At 53.7% G+C, this 14,243-nt stretch overlaps 8 non-coding genes across 8 annotated transcripts; all 8 read right to left on the bottom strand.

Annotated features, from left to right (window-relative positions):
* Positions 1-993: 993 nt before the first annotated feature.
* On the bottom strand, positions 994-1,066 carry trnav-cac (transfer RNA valine (anticodon CAC)). Its single transcript has one exon. It is a non-coding gene; the product is annotated as a tRNA-Val (tRNA).
* A 3,284-nt stretch (positions 1,067-4,350) lies between these two features.
* trnav-cac (transfer RNA valine (anticodon CAC)) lies at positions 4,351-4,423 on the bottom strand. The gene has a single exon. It is a non-coding gene; the product is annotated as a tRNA-Val (tRNA).
* Positions 4,424-6,028: 1,605 nt separating this feature from the next.
* On the bottom strand, positions 6,029-6,101 carry trnav-cac (transfer RNA valine (anticodon CAC)). The gene has a single exon. It is a non-coding gene; the product is annotated as a tRNA-Val (tRNA).
* Positions 6,102-7,341: 1,240 nt separating this feature from the next.
* trnav-cac (transfer RNA valine (anticodon CAC)) lies at positions 7,342-7,414 on the bottom strand. The gene has a single exon. It is a non-coding gene; the product is annotated as a tRNA-Val (tRNA).
* A 1,605-nt stretch (positions 7,415-9,019) lies between these two features.
* trnav-cac (transfer RNA valine (anticodon CAC)) lies at positions 9,020-9,092 on the bottom strand. Its single transcript has one exon. It is a non-coding gene; the product is annotated as a tRNA-Val (tRNA).
* A 1,605-nt stretch (positions 9,093-10,697) lies between these two features.
* On the bottom strand, positions 10,698-10,770 carry trnav-cac (transfer RNA valine (anticodon CAC)). The gene has a single exon. It is a non-coding gene; the product is annotated as a tRNA-Val (tRNA).
* Positions 10,771-12,375: 1,605 nt separating this feature from the next.
* Positions 12,376-12,448, bottom strand: trnav-cac (transfer RNA valine (anticodon CAC)). The gene has a single exon. It is a non-coding gene; the product is annotated as a tRNA-Val (tRNA).
* Positions 12,449-14,053: 1,605 nt separating this feature from the next.
* Positions 14,054-14,126, bottom strand: trnav-cac (transfer RNA valine (anticodon CAC)). Its single transcript has one exon. It is a non-coding gene; the product is annotated as a tRNA-Val (tRNA).
* Positions 14,127-14,243: the final 117 nt, after the last annotated feature.

Here is a 14,243-nt window from a genome sequence, read left to right as displayed (position 1 = left end):
TGCTGAGCAGCGGGGCGGTGAGCCGGGTTGGTGAGTGGCTTTCTGCGGGCTGGCTCTTTCACTCCGGTGGCTGGTCAGGGGGGAGCTTAACAGCGGGTCCCCGGGTTCGCACGGTGAGCCGGGTCTTTGGGTGGCTCCGGGTCTGGACGGTGAGTCAAAGGTGAGTTTCTGAGCAGCGGGGCGGTGAGACGAGTTGGTGAGTGGCTTTCAGGGCTGTGCTGTCAGTCTGTGTCTGGGACGAGGCGACGGCGGGCATTAAAAAGCGATTCTCCCAGAGATGCTCTAGATGCTGTCCTAAATAACTGCTCTTTTTACTTCTTCAATGACATTTTCTGTGTGTATAAAATCCACCCTCAATCAGAGTTTCCTCTGATCAAGCTGCAGCATTTAGAAGCTTCTTTGGCAGGCATACAGCAACTGCTAGTCTATTTTCTTAATGACCATTGTTTACTTGACTCAATCATGTAGGTATCATCGTACGAAACAAGAAGACTCCCCGTCGGGGAATCGAACCCCGGTCTTCTGCGTGACAGGCAGAGATACTGTCCACTATACTAACGAGGACAGTTTTGTGCCAAAATAACTTCCTGATTGCAGGAACTTAATAACTGTGTACCAATGTCATTGGAAAGTCAGTGTCCATCTCTTTTTAATCTTTTATATTGGTCCGCGATTCTCGGCTCTCCGCGGTCTCAGCGCGACGGGAATGCAGGTGAAGCCCGGTTTGCCGCGAGGCTCTGGTCCAGCTTGTCCGGTGTTCCCCGCACCTCCGGGGACCCCCTCTCGGAACCTCTGCTGCTGGGGTCTGGTGGTGGAGCTAGTGTACGCTAATGGAGAATGACTGGCTTTTGGTCAGTTGTGGAACTGCAACAAAATTAATTTCTGCATGAGACCCAATGCGAGAAAGAGATGGTCGGCCTTCCTGTCCTGTGCACCAAGAAGAGGACTGGAGTGGTTTTCCAAGTCCAAATAATGGTATTGCAAAGTCATACATGTTTCCGCCCAGTTTCGAACAGGGGACCTTTCGCGTGTGAGGCGAACGTGATAACCACTACACTACGGAAACAGACATGCTTTGAAAATGGCGGGCATAAAAATAAAATCCTGTAAAAAACTCTGCTACAATTCTTGACAGTAAGATGGATACTGCAGGTTTTCTCCTGGCTGCTCTCAAAGACTCATGCTGATGTTAACCATTACACCATGGAACCCACTTCTGCTGTTATTGTGGTCTGACATTGTGGTGGTGGCACCTGACAGAGTGCTGTCCATGAGTGCTGTCCATGCTACCGAGAGCGTCTGGGTGTTTAGGGTACCAGGGCCCTGGTCCTCCAACTCCGCGGGCTGGCTCTTTCACTCCGGTGGCTGGTGGGGGGGGGGGAGCTTAACAGCGGGTCCCCGGGTTCGCACGGTGAGCCCTGTCTCTGGGTGGCTCCGGGTCTGGACGGTGAGTCAAAGGTGAGTTGCTGAGCAGCGGGGCGGTGAGCCGGGTCGGTGAGTGGCTTTCTGCGGGCTGGCTCTTTCACTCCGGTGGCTGGTCGGAGGGGAGCTTAACAGCGGGTCCCCGGGTTCGCACGGTGAGCCGGGTCTTTGGGTGGCTCCGGGCCTGGAGCTGCAGCATTTAGAAGCTTCTTTGGCAGGCAGAGGGTGAGTCAAAGGTGAGTTGCTGAGCAGCGGGGCGGTGAGCCGGGTTGGTGAGTGGCTTTCTGCGGGCTGGCTCTTTCACTCCGGTGGCTGGTCAGGGGGGAGCTTAACAGCGGGTCCCCGGGTTCGCACGGTGAGCCGGGTCTTTGGGTGGCTCCGGGTCTGGACGGTGAGTCAAAGGTGAGTTTCTGAGCAGCGGGGCGGTGAGACGAGTTGGTGAGTGGCTTTCAGGGCCGTGCTGTCAGTCTGTGTCTGGGACGAGGCGACGGCGGGCATTAAAAAGCGATTCTCCCAGAGATGCTCTAGATGCTGTCCTAAATAACTGCTCTTTTTACTTCTTCAATGACATTTTCTGTGTGTATAAAATCCACCCTCAATCAGAGTTTCCTCTGATCAAGCTGCAGCATTAAGAAGCTTCTTTGGCAGGCAGACAGCAACTGCTAGTCTATTTTCTTAATGACCATTGTTTACTTGACTCAATCATGTAGGTATCATCGTACGAAACAAGAAGACTCCCCGTCGGGGAATCGAACCCCGGTCTTCTGCGTGACAGGCAGAGATACTGTCCACTATACTAACGAGGACAGTTTTGTGCCAAAATAACTTCCTGATTGCAGGAACTTAATAACTGTGTACCAATGTCATTGGAAAGTCAGTGTCCATCTCTTTTTAATCTTTTATATTGGTCCGCGATTCTCGGCTCTCCGCGGTCTCAGCGCGACGGGAATGCAGGTGAAGCCCCGCAAGTCTCGGCTCGGTTTGCCGCGAGGCTCTGGTCCAGCTGGTCCGGTGTTCCCCGCACCTCCGGGGACCCCCTCTCGGAACCTGTGCTGCTGGGGTCTGGTGGTGGAGCTAGTGTACGCTAATGGAGAATGACTGGCTTTTGGTCAGTTGTGGAACTGCAACAAAATTAATTTCTGCATGAGACCCAATGCGAGAAAGAGATGGTCGGCCTTCCTGTCCTGTGCACCAAGAAGAGGACTGGAGTGGTTTTCCAAGTCCAAATAATGGTATTGCAAAGTCATACATGTTTCCGCCCAGTTTCGAACAGGGGACCTTTCGCGTGTGAGGCGAACGTGATAAGCACTACACTACGGAAACAGACATGCTTTGAAAATGGCGGGCATAAAAATAAAATCCTGTAAAAAACTCTGCTACAATTCTTGACAGTAAGATGGATACTGCAGGTTTTCTCCTGGCTGCTCTCAAAGACTCATGCTGATGTTAACCATTACACCATGGAACCCACTTCTGCTGTTATTGTGGTCTGACATTGTGGTGGTGGCACCTGACAGAGTGCTGTCCATGAGTGCTGTCCATGCTACCGAGAGCGTCTGGGTGTTTAGGGTACCAGGGCCCTGGTCCTCCGGCTCCGCGGGCTGGCTCTTTCACTCCGGTGGCTGGTTGGGGGGGGGGGCTTAACAGCGGGTCCCCGGGTTCGCACGGTGAGCCGTGTCTCTGGGTGGCTCCGGGTCTGGACGGTGAGTCAAAGGTGAGTTGCTGAGCAGCGGGGCGGTGAGCCGGGTCGGTGAGTGGCTTTCTGCGGGCTGGCTCTTTCACTCCGGTGGCTGGTCGGAGGGGAGCTTAACAGCGGGTCCCCGGGTTCGCACGGTGAGCCGGGTCTTTGGGTGGCTCCGGGCCTGGAGCTGCAGCATTTAGAAGCTTCTTTGGCAGGCAGAGGGTGAGTCAAAGGTGAGTTGCTGAGCAGCGGGGCGGTGAGCCGGGTTGGTGAGTGGCTTTCAGCGGGCTGGCTCTTTCACTCCGGTGGCTGGTCAGGGGGGAGCTTAACAGCGGGTCCCCGGGTTCGCACGGTGAGCCGGGTCTTTGGGTGGCTCCGGGTCTGGACGGTGAGTCAAAGGTGAGTTTCTGAGCAGCGGGGCGGTGAGCCGGGTTGGTGAGTGGCTTACAGGGCCGTGCTGTCAGTCTGTGTCTGGGACGAGGCGACGGCGGGCATTAAAAAGCGATTCTCCCAGAGATGCTCTAGATGCTGTCCTAAATAACTGCTCTTTTTACTTCTTCAATGACATTTTCTGTGTGTATAAAATCCACCCTCAATCAGAGTTTCCTCTGATCAAGCTGCAGCATTTAGAAGCTTCTTTGGCAGGCAGACAGCAACTGCTAGTCTATTTTCTTAATGACCATTGTTTACTTGACTCAATCATGTAGGTATCATCGTACGAAACAAGAAGACTCCCCGTCGGGGAATCGAACCCCGGTCTTCTGCGTGACAGGCAGAGATACTGTCCACTATACTAACGAGGACAGTTTTGTGCCAAAATAACTTCCTGATTGCAGGAACTTAATAACTGTGTACCAATGTCATTGGAAAGTCAGTGTCCATCTCTTTTTAATCTTTTATATTGGTCCGCGATTCTCGGCTCTCCGCGGTCTCAGCGCGACGGGAATGCAGGTGAAGCCCCGCAAGTCTCGGCTCGGTTTGCCGCGAGGCTCTGGTCCAGCTGGTCCGGTGTTCCCCGCACCTCCGGGGACCCCCTCTCGGAACCTGTGCTGCTGGGGTCTGGTGGTGGAGCTAGTGTACGCTAATGGAGAATGACTGGCTTTTGGTCAGTTGTGGAACTGCAACAAAATTAATTTCTGCATGAGACCCAATGCGAGAAAGAGATGGTCGGCCTTCCTGTCCTGTGCACCAAGAAGAGGACTGGAGTGGTTTTCCAAGTCCAAATAATGGTATTGCAAAGTCATACATGTTTCCGCCCAGTTTCGAACAGGGGACCTTTCGCGTGTGAGGCGAACGTGATAACCACTACACTACGGAAACAGACATGCTTTGAAATTGGCGGGCATAAAAATAAAATCCTGTAAAAAACTCTGCTACAATTCTTGACAGTAAGATGGATACTGCAGGTTTTCTCCTGGCTGCTCTCAAAGACTCATGCTGATGTTAACCATTACACCATGGAACCCACTTCTGCTGTTATTGTGGTCTGACATTGTGGTGGTGGCACCTGACAGAGTGCTGTCCATGAGTGCTGTCCATGCTACCGAGAGCGTCTGGGTGTTTAGGGTACCAGGGCCCTGGTCCTCCGGCTCCGCGGGCTGGCTCTTTCACACCGGTGGCTGGTTGGGGGGGGGAGCTTAACAGCGGGTCCCCGGGTTCGCACGGTGAGCCGTGTCTCTGGGTGGCTCCGGGTCTGGACGGTGAGTCAAAGGTGAGTTGCTGAGCAGCGGGGCGGTGAGCCGGGTCGGTGAGTGGCTTTCTGCGGGCTGGCTCTTTCACTCCGGTGGCTGGTCGGAGGGGAGCTTAACAGCGGGTCCCCGGGTTCGCACGGTGAGCCGGGTCTTTGGGTGGCTCCGGGCCTGGAGCTGCAGCATTTAGAAGCTTCTTTGGCAGGCAGAGGGTGAGTCAAAGGTGAGTTGCTGAGCAGCGGGGCGGTGAGCCGGGTTGGTGAGTGGCTTTCTGCGGGCTGGCTCTTTCACTCCGGTGGCTGGTCAGGGGGGAGCTTAACAGCGGGTCCCCGGGTTCGCACGGTGAGCCGGGTCTTTGGGTGGCTCCGGGTCTGGACGGTGAGTCAAAGGTGAGTTTCTGAGCAGCGGGGCGGTGAGACGGGTTGGTGAGTGGCTTTCAGGGCCGTGCTGTCAGTCTGTGTCTGGGACGAGGCGACGGCGGGCATTAAAAAGCGATTCTCCCAGAGATGCTCTAGATGCTGTCCTAAATAACTGCTCTTTTTACTTCTTCAATGACATTTTCTGTGTGTATAAAATCCACCCTCAATCAGAGTTTCCTCTGATCAAGCTGCAGCATTTAGAAGCTTCTTTGGCAGGCAGACAGCAACTGCTAGTCTATTTTCTTAATGACCATTGTTTACTTGACTCAATCATGTAGGTATCATCGTACGAAACAAGAAGTCTCCCCGTCGGGGAATCGAACCCCGGTCTTCTGCGTGACAGGCAGAGATACTGTCCACTATACTAACGAGGACAGTTTTGTGCCAAAATAACTTCCTGATTGCAGGAACTTAATAACTGTGTACCAATGTCATTGGAAAGTCAGCGTCCATCTCTTTTTAATCTTTTATATTGGTCCGCGATTCTCGGCTCTCCGCGGTCTCAGCGCGACGGGAATGCAGGTGAAGCCCCGCGAGTCTTGGCTCGGTTTGCCGCGAGGCTCTGGTCCAGCTGGTACGGGGTTCCCAGCACCTCCGGGGACCCCCTCTCGGAACCTCTGCTGCTGGGGTCTGGTGGTGGAGCTAGTGTACGCTAATGGAGAATGACTGGCTTTTGGTCAGTTGTGGAACTGCAACAAAATTAATTTCTGCATGAGACCCAATGCGAGAAAGAGATGGTCGGCCTTCCTGTCCTGTGCACCAAGAAGAGGACTGGAGTGGTTTTCCAAGTCCAAATAATGGTATTGCAAAGTCATACATGTTTCCGCCCAGTTTCGAACAGGGGACCTTTCGCGTGTGAGGCGAACGTGATAACCACTACACTACGGAAACAGACATGCTTTGAAAATGGCGGGCATAAAAATAAAATCCTGTAAAAAACTCTGCTACAATTCTTGACAGTAAGATGGATACTGCAGGTTTTCTCCTGGCTGCTATCAAAGACTCATGCTGATGTTAACCATTACACCATGGAACCCACTTCTGCTGTTATTGTGGTCTGACATTGTGGTGGTGGCACCTGACAGAGTGCTGTCCATGAGTGCTGTCCATGCTACCGAGAGCGTCTGGGTGTTTAGGGTACCAGGGCCCTGGTCCTCCAGCTCCGCGGGCTGGCTCTTTCACTCCGGTGGCTGGTGGGGGGGGGGGAGCTTAACAGCGGGTCCCCGGGTTCGCACGGTGAGCCGGGTCTTTGGGTGGCTCCGGGTCTGGACGGTGAGTCAAAGGTGAGTTTCTGAGCAGCGGGGCGGTGAGCCGGGTTGGTGAGTGGCTTAGAGGGCCGTGCTGTCAGTCTGTGTCTGGGACGAGGCGACGGCGGGCATTAAAAAGCGATTCTCCCAGAGATGCTCTAGATGCTGTCCTAAATAACTGCTCTTTTTACTTCTTCAATGACATTTTCTGTGTGTATAAAATCCACCCTCAATCAGAGTTTCCTCTGATCAAGCTGCAGCATTTAGAAGCTTCTTTGGCAGGCAGACAGCAACTGCTAGTCTATTTTCTTAATGACCATTGTTTACTTGACTCAATCATGTAGGTATCATCGTACGAAACAAGAAGACTCCCCGTCGGGGAATCGAACCCCGGTCTTCTGCGTGACAGGCAGAGATACTGTCCACTATACTAACGAGGACAGTTTTGTGCCAAAATAACTTCCTGATTGCAGGAACTTAATAACTGTGTACCAATGTCATTGGAAAGTCAGTGTCCATCTCTTTTTAATCTTTTATATTGGTCCGCGATTCTCGGCTCTCCGCGGTCTCAGCGCGACGGGAATGCAGGTGAAGCCCTGCAAGTCTCGGCTCGGTTTGCCGCGAGGCTCTGGTCCAGCTGGTCCGGTGTTCCCCGCACCTCCGGGGACCCCCTCTCGGAACCTGTGCTGCTGGGGTCTGGTGGTGGAGCTAGTGTACGCTAATGGAGAATGACTGGCTTTTGGTCAGTTGTGGAACTGCAACAAAATTAATTTCTGCATGAGACCCAATGCGAGAAAGAGATGGTCGGCCTTCCTGTCCTGTGCACCAAGAAGAGGACTGGAGTGGTTTTCCAAGTCCAAATAATGGTATTGCAAAGTCATACATGTTTCCGCCCAGTTTCGAACAGGGGACCTTTCGCGTGTGAGGCGAACGTGATAACCACTACACTACGGAAACAGACATGCTTTGAAAATGGCGGGCATAAAAATAAAATCCTGTAAAAAACTCTGCTACAATTCTTGACAGTAAGATGGATACTGCAGGTTTTCTCCTGGCTGCTCTCAAAGACTCATGCTGATGTTAACCATTACACCATGGAACCCACTTCTGCTGTTATTGTGGTCTGACATTGTGGTGGTGGCACCTGACAGAGTGCTGTCCATGAGTGCTGTCCATGCTACCGAGAGCCTCTGGGTGTTTAGGGTACCAGGGCCCTGGTCCTCCGGCTCCGCGGGCTGGCTCTTTCACTCCGGTGGCTGGTTGGGGGGGGGAGCTTAACAGCGGGTCCCCGGGTTCGCACGGTGAGCCGTGTCTCTGGGTGGCTCCGGGTCTGGACGGTGAGTCAAAGGTGAGTTGCTGAGCAGCGGGGCGGTGAGCCGGGTCGGTGAGTGGCTTTCTGCGGGCTGGCTCTTTCACTCCGGTGGCTGGTCGGAGGGGAGCTTAACAGCGGGTCCCCGGGTTCGCACGGTGAGCCGGGTCTTTGGGTGGCTCCGGGCCTGGAGCTGCAGCATTTAGAAGCTTCTTTGGCAGGCAGAGGTTGAGTCAAAGGTGAGTTGCTGAGCAGCGGGGCGGTGAGCCGGGTTGGTGAGTGGCTTTCTGCGGGCTGGCTCTTTCACTCCGGTGGCTGGTCAGGGGGGAGCTTAACAGCGGGTCCCCGGGTTCGCACGGTGAGCCGGGTCTTTGGGTGGCTCCGGGTCTGGACGGTGAGTCAAAGGTGAGTTTCTGAGCAGCGGGGCGGTGAGACGGGTTGGTGAGTGGCTTTCAGGGCCGTGCTGTCAGTCTGTGTCTGGGACGAGGCGACGGCGGGCATTAAAAAGCGATTCTCCCAGAGATGCTCTAGATGCTGTCCTAAATAACTGCTCTTTTTACTTCTTCAATGACATTTTCTGTGTGTATAAAATCCACCCTCAATCAGAGTTTCCTCTGATCAAGCTGCAGCATTTAGAAGCTTCTTTGGCAGGCAGACAGCAACTGCTAGTCTATTTTCTTAATGACCATTGTTTACTTGACTCAATCATGTAGGTATCATCGTACGAAACAAGAAGTCTCCCCGTCGGGGAATCGAACCCCGGTCTTCTGCGTGACAGGCAGAGATACTGTCCACTATACTAACGAGGACAGTTTTGTGCCAAAATAACTTCCTGATTGCAGGAACTTAATAACTGTGTACCAATGTCATTGGAAAGTCAGCGTCCATCTCTTTTTAATCTTTTATATTGGTCCGCGATTCTCGGCTCTCCGCGGTCTCAGCGCGACGGGAATGCAGGTGAAGCCCTGCAAGTCTCGGCTCGGTTTGCCGCGAGGCTCTGGTCCAGCTGGTCCGGTGTTCCCCGCACCTACGGGGACCCCCTCTCGGAACCTCTGCTGCTGGGGTCTGGTGGTGGAGCTAGTGTACGCTAATGGAGAATGACTGGCTTTTGGTCAGTTGTGGAACTGCAACAAAATTAATTTCTGCATGAGACCCAATGCGAGAAAGAGATGGTCGGCCTTCCTGTCCTGTGCACCAAGAAGAGGACTGGAGTGGTTTTCCAAGTCCAAATAATGGTATTGCAAAGTCATACATGTTTCCGCCCAGTTTCGAACAGGGGACCTTTCGCGTGTGAGGCGAACGTGATAACCACTACACTACGGAAACAGACATGCTTTGAAAATGGCGGGCATAAAAATAAAATCCTGTAAAAAACTCTGCTACAATTCTTGACAGTAAGATGGATACTGCAGGTTTTCTCCTGGCTGCTCTCAAAGACTCATGCTGATGTTAACCATTACACCATGGAACCCACTTCTGCTGTTATTGTGGTCTGACATTGTGGTGGTGGCACCTGACAGAGTGCTGTCCATGAGTGCTGTCCATGCTACCGAGAGCCTCTGGGTGTTTAGGGTACCAGGGCCCTGGTCCTCCGGCTCCGCGGGCTGGCTCTTTCACTCCGGTGGCTGGTTGGGGGGGGGAGCTTAACAGCGGGTCCCCGGGTTCGCACGGTGAGCCGTGTCTCTGGGTGGCTCCGGGTCTGGACGGTGAGTCAAAGGTGAGTTGCTGAGCAGCGGGGCGGTGAGCCGGGTCGGTGAGTGGCTTTCTGCGGGCTGGCTCTTTCACTCCGGTGGCTGGTCGGAGGGGAGCTTAACAGCGGGTCCCCGGGTTCGCACGGTGAGCCGGGTCTTTGGGTGGCTCCGGGCCTGGAGCTGCAGCATTTAGAAGCTTCTTTGGCAGGCAGAGGTTGAGTCAAAGGTGAGTTGCTGAGCAGCGGGGCGGTGAGCCGGGTTGGTGAGTGGCTTTCTGCGGGCTGGCTCTTTCACTCCGGTGGCTGGTCAGGGGGGAGCTTAACAGCGGGTCCCCGGGTTCGCACGGTGAGCCGGGTCTTTGGGTGGCTCCGGGTCTGGACGGTGAGTCAAAGGTGAGTTTCTGAGCAGCGGGGCGGTGAGACGGGTTGGTGAGTGGCTTTCAGGGCCGTGCTGTCAGTCTGTGTCTGGGACGAGGCGACGGCGGGCATTAAAAAGCGATTCTCCCAGAGATGCTCTAGATGCTGTCCTAAATAACTGCTCTTTTTACTTCTTCAATGACATTTTCTGTGTGTATAAAATCCACCCTCAATCAGAGTTTCCTCTGATCAAGCTGCAGCATTTAGAAGCTTCTTTGGCAGGCAGACAGCAACTGCTAGTCTATTTTCTTAATGACCATTGTTTACTTGACTCAATCATGTAGGTATCATCGTACGAAACAAGAAGACTCCCCGTCGGGGAATCGAACCCCGGTCTTCTGCGTGACAGGCAGAGATACTGTCCACTATACTAACGAGGACAGTTTTGTGCCAAAATAACTTCCTGATTGCAGGAACTTAATAACTGTGTACCAATGTCATTGGAAAGTCAGTGTCCATCTCTTTTTAATCTTTTATATTGGTCCGCGATTCTCGGCTCTCCGCGGTCTCAGCGCGACGGGAATGCAGGTGAAGCCCTGCAAGTCTCGGCTCGGTTTGCCGCGAGGCTCTGGTCCAGCTGGTCCGGTGTTCCCCGCACCTCCGGGGACCCCCTCTCGGAACCTGTGCTGCTGGGGTCTGGTGGTGGAGCTAGTGTACGCTAATGGAGAATGACTGGCTTTTGGTCAGTTGTGGAACTGCAACAAAATTAATTTCTGCATGAGACCCAATGCGAGAAAGAGATGGTCGGCCTTCCTGTCCTGTGCACCAAGAAGAGGACTGGAGTGGTTTTCCAAGTCCAAATAATGGTATTGCAAAGTCATACATGTTTCCGCCCAGTTTCGAACAGGGGACCTTTCGCGTGTGAGGCGAACGTGATAACCACTACACTACGGAAACAGACATGCTTTGAAAATGGCGGGCATAAAAATAAAATCCTGTAAAAAACTCTGCTACAATTCTTGACAGTAAGATGGATACTGCAGGTTTTCTCCTGGCTGCTCTCAAAGACTCATGCTGATGTTAACCATTACACCATGGAACCCACTTCTGCTGTTATTGTGGTCTGACATTGTGGTGGTGGCACCTGACAGAGTGCTGTCCATGAGTGCTGTCCATGCTACCGAGAGCCTCTGGGTGTTTAGGGTACCAGGGCCCTGGTCCTCCGGCTCCGCGGGCTGGCTCTTTCACTCCGGTGGCTGGTTGGGGGGGGGAGCTTAACAGCGGGTCCCCGGGTTCGCACGGTGAGCCGTGTCTCTGGGTGGCTCCGGGTCTGGACGGTGAGTCAAAGGTGAGTTGCTGAGCAGCGGGGCGGTGAGCCGGGTCGGTGAGTGGCTTTCTGCGGGCTGGCTCTTTCACTCCGGTGGCTGGTCGGAGGGGAGCTTAACAGCGGGTCCCCGGGTTCGCACGGTGAGCCGGGTCTTTGGGTGGCTCCGGGCCTGGAGCTGCAGCATTTAGAAGCTTCTTTGGCAGGCAGAGGTTGAGTCAAAGGTGAGTTGCTGAGCAGCGGGGCGGTGAGCCGGGTTGGTGAGTGGCTTTCTGCGGGCTGGCTCTTTCACTCCGGTGGCTGGTCAGGGGGGAGCTTAACAGCGGGTCCCCGGGTTCGCACGGTGAGCCGGGTCTTTGGGTGGCTCCGGGTCTGGACGGTGAGTCAAAGGTGAGTTTCTGAGCAGCGGGGCGGTGAGACGGGTTGGTGAGTGGCTTTCAGGGCCGTGCTGTCAGTCTGTGTCTGGGACGAGGCGACGGCGGGCATTAAAAAGCGATTCTCCCAGAGATGCTCTAGATGCTGTCCTAAATAACTGCTCTTTTTACTTCTTCAATGACATTTTCTGTGTGTATAAAATCCACCCTCAATCAGAGTTTCCTCTGATCAAGCTGCAGCATTTAGAAGCTTCTTTGGCAGGCAGACAGCAACTGCTAGTCTATTTTCTTAATGACCATTGTTTACTTGACTCAATCATGTAGGTATCATCGTACGAAACAAGAAGTCTCCCCGTCGGGGAATCGAACCCCGGTCTTCTGCGTGACAGGCAGAGATACTGTCCACTATACTAACGAGGACAGTTTTGTGCCAAAATAACTTCCTGATTGCAGGAACTTAATAACTGTGTACCAATGTCATTGGAAAGTCAGTGTCCATCTCTTTTTAATCTTTTATATTGGTCCGCGATTCTCGGCTCTCCGCGGTCTCAGCGCGACGGGAATGCAGGTGAAGCCCCGCGAGTCTCGGCTCGGTTTGCCGCGAGGCTCTGGTCCAGCTGGTACGGGGTTCCCCGCACCTCCGGGGACCCCCTCTCGGAACCTCTGCTGCTGGGGTCTGGTGGTGGAGCTAGTGTACGCTAATGGAGAATGACTGGCTTTTGGTCAGTTGTGGAACTGCAACAAAATTAATTTCTGCATGAGACCCAATGCGAGAAAGAGATGGTCGGCCTTCCTGTCCTGTGCACCAAGAAGAGGACTGGAGTGGTTTTCCAAGTCCAAATAATGGTATTGCAAAGTCATACATGTTTCCGCCCAGTTTCGAACAGGGGACCTTTCGCATGTGAGGCGAACGTGATAACCACTACACTACGGAAACAGACATGCTTTGAAAATGGCGGGCATAAAAATAAAATCCTGTAAAAAACTCTGCTACAATTCTTGACAGTAAGATGGATACTGCAGGTTTTCTCCTGGCTGCTCTCAAAGACTCATGCTGATGTTAACCATTACACCATGGAACCCACTTCTGCTGTTATTGTGGTCTGACATTGTGGTGGTGGCACCTGACAGAGTGCTGTCCATGAGTGCTGTCCATGCTACCGAGAGCGTCTGGGTGTTTAGGGTACCAGGGCCCTGGTCCTCCAGCTCCGCGGGCTAGCTCTTTCACTCCGGTGGCTGGTGGGGGGGGGGAGCTTAACAGCGGGTCCCCGGGTTCGCACGGTGAGCCGTGTCTCTGGGTGGCTCCGGGTCTGGACGGTGAGTCAAAGGTGAGTTGCTGAGCAGCGGGGCGGTGAGCCGGGTCGGTGAGTGGCTTTCTGCGGGCTGGCTCTTTCACTCCGGTGGCTGGTCGGAGGGGAGCTTAACAGCGGGTCCCCGGGTTCGCACGGTGAGCCGGGTCTTTGGGTGGCTCCGGGCCTGGAGCTGCAGCATTTAGAAGCTTCTTTGGCAGGCAGAGGGTGAGTCAAAGGTGAGTTGCTGAGCAGCGGGGCGGTGAGCCGGGTTGGTGAGTGGCTTTCTGCGGTCTGGCTCTTTCACTCCGGTGGCTGGTCGGGGGGGAGCTTAACAGCGGGTCCCCGGGTTCGCACGGTGAGCCGGGTCTTTGGGTGGCTCCGGGTCTGGACGGTGAGTCAAAGGTGAGTTTCTGAGCAGCGGGGCGGTGAGCCGGGTTGGTGAGTGGCTTTCAGGGCCGTGCTGTCAGTCTGTGTCTGGGACGAGGCGACGGCGGGCATTAAAAAGCGATTCTCCCAGAGATGCTCTAGATGCTGTCCTAAATAACTGCTCTTTTTACTTCTTCAATGACATTTTCTGTGTGTATAAAATCCACCCTCAATCAGAGTTTCCTCTGATCAAGCTGCAGCATTTAGAAGCTTCTTTGGCAGGCAGACAGCAACTGCTAGTCTATTTTCTTAATGACCATTGTTTACTTGACTCAATCATGTAGGTATCATCGTACGAAACAAGAAGTCTCCCCGTCGGGGAATCGAACCCCGGTCTTCTGCGTGACAGGCAGAGATACTGTCCACTATACTAACGAGGACAGTTTTGTGCCAAGATAACTTCCTGATTGCAGGAACTTAATAACTGTGTACCAATGTCATTGGAAGGTCAGTGTCCATCTCTTTTTAATCTTTTATATTGGTCCGCGATTCTCGGCTCTCCGCGGTCTCAGCGCGACGGGAATGCAGGTGAAGCCCCCCGAGTCTCGGCTCGGTTTGCTGCGAGGCTCTGGTCCAGCTGGTACGGGGTTCCCCGCACCTCCGGGGACCCCCTCTCGGAACCTCTGCTGCTGGGTTCTGGTGGTGGAGCTAGTGTACGTTAATGGAGAATGACTGGCTTTTGGTCAGTTGTGGTACTGCAACAAAATTAATTTCTGCATGAGACCCAATGTGAGAAAGAGATGGTCGGCCTTCCTGTCCTGTGCACCAAGAAGAGGACTGGAGTGGTTTTCCAAGTCCAAATAATGTTATTGCAAAGTCATACATGTTTCCGCCCAGTTTCGAACAGGGGACCTTTCGCGTGTGAGGCGAACGTGATAACCACTACACTACGGAAACAGACATGCGTTGAAAATGGCGGGCATAAAAATAAAATCCTGTAAAAAACTCTGCTACAATTCTTGACAGTAAGATGGATACTGCAGGATTTCTCCTGGCTGCTCTCAAAGACTCATG

Source organism: Cololabis saira, unplaced genomic scaffold (genome assembly GCF_033807715.1).
Source record: "Cololabis saira isolate AMF1-May2022 unplaced genomic scaffold, fColSai1.1 scf146, whole genome shotgun sequence".
NCBI classification, from domain to species: Eukaryota; Metazoa; Chordata; class Actinopteri; order Beloniformes; family Belonidae; genus Cololabis; species Cololabis saira.
The sequence above is the reverse complement of the archived record's forward strand: the minus strand, read 5'-3'. Positions and strand labels throughout refer to the sequence as shown.